Source organism: Hylobates moloch, unplaced genomic scaffold, assembly GCF_009828535.3.
Source record: "Hylobates moloch isolate HMO894 unplaced genomic scaffold, HMol_V3 SCAFFOLD_15, whole genome shotgun sequence".
NCBI lineage: Eukaryota > Metazoa > Chordata > Mammalia > Primates > Hylobatidae > Hylobates > Hylobates moloch.
Genome location: NW_026652290.1, coordinates 28746850 through 28750480, shown reverse-complemented (window position 1 = coordinate 28750480; position 3631 = coordinate 28746850). Strand labels below are relative to the sequence as shown.

General features: G+C 40.5%; 1 non-coding gene across 1 annotated transcript; it reads left to right on the top strand.

Moving 5' to 3' along the window:
• The first annotated feature begins 1551 nt into the window (after positions 1-1551).
• Positions 1552-1685, top strand: LOC116484363 (U8 small nucleolar RNA). The gene has a single exon (XR_004252537.1). It is a non-coding gene; the product is annotated as a U8 small nucleolar RNA (small nucleolar RNA).
• The last annotated feature ends 1946 nt before the right edge of the window (positions 1686-3631 follow it).

The window sequence follows — 3631 nt, the reverse complement described above, 5'->3', positions numbered from 1 at the left end:
TCCCAAAGTGCTGGTATTACACGCATGAGCCACCATGCCCAGCCCTTCCTCCTAATTTCTAAAGCTGCCAGTAAGCCCCCAAAAAGTTACTTTGTCCTTACAGGTCCTCTGAACCTGAAGGTGAGAATTGGCAGCAGGGGTGAGGCTATCTGAAGGAAGATGTCAGAGTTGCCATCGGATGGGGATATTGGCAGGAGCTACGCCCTGTGGTTGAGAAGGTTCTCGTCCATCTGAAGCAGGGTGAGTCAAACACTCTGGAGTGGGCTCCAGGAGAGGCTGGAGGCTGGGAGACTGGTGATAATGGAGCTTCTTTTGGGAAAGCAGGGAGAGATTTTAGGATGTGAGCCATTGAGAGGGCCATCACGTGGAGTAGGACACCTGACTGCTGTAGGTGAGGACCCTGGAAGTATGCACCGAGGGTCTGTCCCAGCCTCGGTCTCTCAGCATTGCATCAGCTATTTGGATGGAGGCATGAATGATAGTTGTTGGGGGCTGAGTTGTGTCCTTCGTAAAGAAATGTTGATATCCTAACCCTCAGTACCTGTGAGTGTGACCTTATTTGGAAATAGGATCTTTGCAGACCATTCGTTAAGATGAGATCATACTGGATCAGGGTGGGCCCTAGATTCAATGACTGTTCTCCTTATAAGAAAGCCATGTGGAGATGCACAAACAGACACCAAAGGAAGATGCGCATGTGAATTCAGAGGCAGAGATTGAAGTGAGGCCAAGGAATGCGAAGGGCTGCTGGCAACCACCAGAAGCTGGGAGACCTGAGGAGAGATTATTCCTGGATCCTTCAGGGGTGCATGGCCCTGCCAACACCTTAGTTTCAGACTCTCAGCCTCCAGAACTGACAGAGAGTAAATTTCTGTGGTTTTAAGCCTCCTACTTTGTGGTAATTTGTTATGGTAGTCCATTAGCAAACCAAACAGCAATTTATCCTTCTTGTAGATGAGACACTGCTGGTTGCCTACCCGGCTGCCATTCACCCATTCTCCTTACATTATAACCCTGAGTTTGTTCAGCATCACACAGAAATGTGCTCAGGGAAGGTGGCCCGATACTCGAGGGAAAATGAGTGGCCCAAGCCAGTCACAGTACATTCATTTCCCTTTGCTAGGAATCGTGGAGGGGATGACACTCGACTCTGCTTTGGCCTCTGAAATGTGAGGGAAAGTCTGTGGGCAGCCTCCGGGCAGCACTGAAGGAAAGCCTCCTCTGCCTTCATTCCTGCCTGAGAGATGGTCATGTGAGGATTTACTGTCTGCAGCCACTGAAGCCCTGGCTCAGCCATGACAGAAGGTGACCCAGGGCCGTGATATTGTTGAGCTGTTAAACCCACAACCTTCAAATGGACTTTTTGTCATGTGAGAAAGATGAACTTATATTATTTGGTTGGATGTGCTGTTACTCACAGCGAAGACAATCTAACAGGCATACTGGTCCTGATCATTAATACCACTGATAATGGAATCAGGATTAAAAATAACCTAAGACCGGAAGACTTGCTCCAAATAAAACAGACAAACTGGAACAGGAATAAATGCATCATCAGGTGGGATAATTCTTACCTATTTCTCCTTTTGGAGGGCAGAAAGAATAGGCTGATTGGAGATGCATGAAACGTGGTTAATGTCTCTGGGTAATCAGGACTTGCAACACCCCGATTACTCCTTTCTAATTCTCTGTGAAGAAAAAAAAAGGAATAAATGTAAAATTTTTGCATTAGGGAGGAAGATGACTTGCTCTATTAAGATAAAATATAAATGAATATATATTTTAAAATTCTGTATGTCAAAAATACCATGGATAAATTTAAAAGAAAAATTACATACTTGGAAAATTACAACACAATAAAATATGAAAGTTTGTTATCCTTATACAAAGAACTCTTGCAAACCAAAAAGAAAATGGCAAAACAAAAACAAAAACAAAAAACCCCCACACACTTCAATAGAAAAATGGTAAGGAATAAGGAAAGGCAATTCCCAAAAAAAGAAATTGAATTAATCAATTAGATGAAATTCAACTTCACTGAATACAGTAGAGAATGCAAATTAAATACAATAAAATACACAGGGATATATTCAGGTTTTGTGAAGCCTGAAACTTAAAAAAATGTGGGAGCTGGGTCTTCAAAACTGTGATTTCAAACCTAAGTGTGAATAAAAACTTTATTTGGAATAAGAAAATAAATCACAGCAAACTATAATGTTTCAAATGCTAAAAAAAAAAAAAAACCCCCAAAAGTGTCAAAAAACAGCAAAAATAACATTATTTTTATTGACTAAAACTTGTTTATAAATTTTTTCCTATATTTTCTGGATGCCAACACTTTCATTTCTTCATTTGACAACAACTTTGTATTACTATTTTCTGTAGCGAGGATAAAAATATAATTTGTCCTAACATAGTTTATTGAACTATATTTCTTCTTATTTAGAGTTGAGATTCATAAAATGTATGACTCCACACATAGATTTGTTTGCTGTTTGTAACACTGCTATAAGTTTGTGCTTTATAAAGTCAGACATTCCAATATGTTCTCTTTCACATCATGCCCACCAAAAAAGTTAAAAAATAGATGTAGTGCATTTGTAATGGTCTATACTGCATCTTGGAGTATATTCCTGAAAGAGGAGAACCATTTTGACTGGGTACAGATGAGAACTGAACCCTCCATTCATAATTTTCCACATCTGATGACTGGAAGAATAGATACAGACTAGATGCTGGCTCTGTACATTTCAAACTGTGTTTCTCTTCTACTCTTCAAGCAGTTCCAGAACCAAGGCTGCAGGCCACGATCATAGTATGATACAATCTTTATCTCTGCCTATGGTGTTGTGGAGCTGAGTGAGTTGACACAGTGGGCAGTAGCAGTGTTTTGGAGAGCCATTCCTTTACTGGGGAGCAACCATAGCTAAAAGGGACGTGGAAGTCACTGTAGCTCCATACATATGTCCCACTAAACTTTAAATGTATTTTCAATTTCATCTTAGCCAACTTCCAAAAATGCCTCCAGCCAGTTGGATAAACACTCAGCACAAGGAGAAGTGTGATTGAGAATTAGAAAAACAGCTGCCTTAACATATTTTAATAAAAATCTTTAATTTTGCACATTTTATTAAAGACATCTAATCATGTTAATAAACTGCTAGAGTCATTCCCAGAGTCCTAATTAGATGTCCTAAAATGTAAGCTTTATCTTCATGGTAAATCAACTCTGGGTGTAGATACACTTGATGTTGAGTTTCCATATCAATGTCAATGTTTAAGGCAAAAATTTGATACAGTAAAAAATTATTTATATGGCCCATAATGGTCTAACACAATGAGCTTTTCCTCAGGCTGTGGATCAGATCACTTTCCATTTTTGTTCATTTCCAGTTGAAGCTGTGGAGGTGCTTATGATCATGTTGTACAAACAATATGGATGTGTGAACACTAGAATCACACACAGAGTGTGGGGCTCTCACAGGAACCGAGGTCTGTGGAGGAAACAGCAGGGCCACCTCTCCAGTATCATCAGCTCAGGGCGCCTTCTCATGAAGTCATGAAGTGAAAGGACAGGCAGAACCCCTGTAATACTGGCCATTTTCCTCTTTCTCTTTCTTTCTTGACCCCT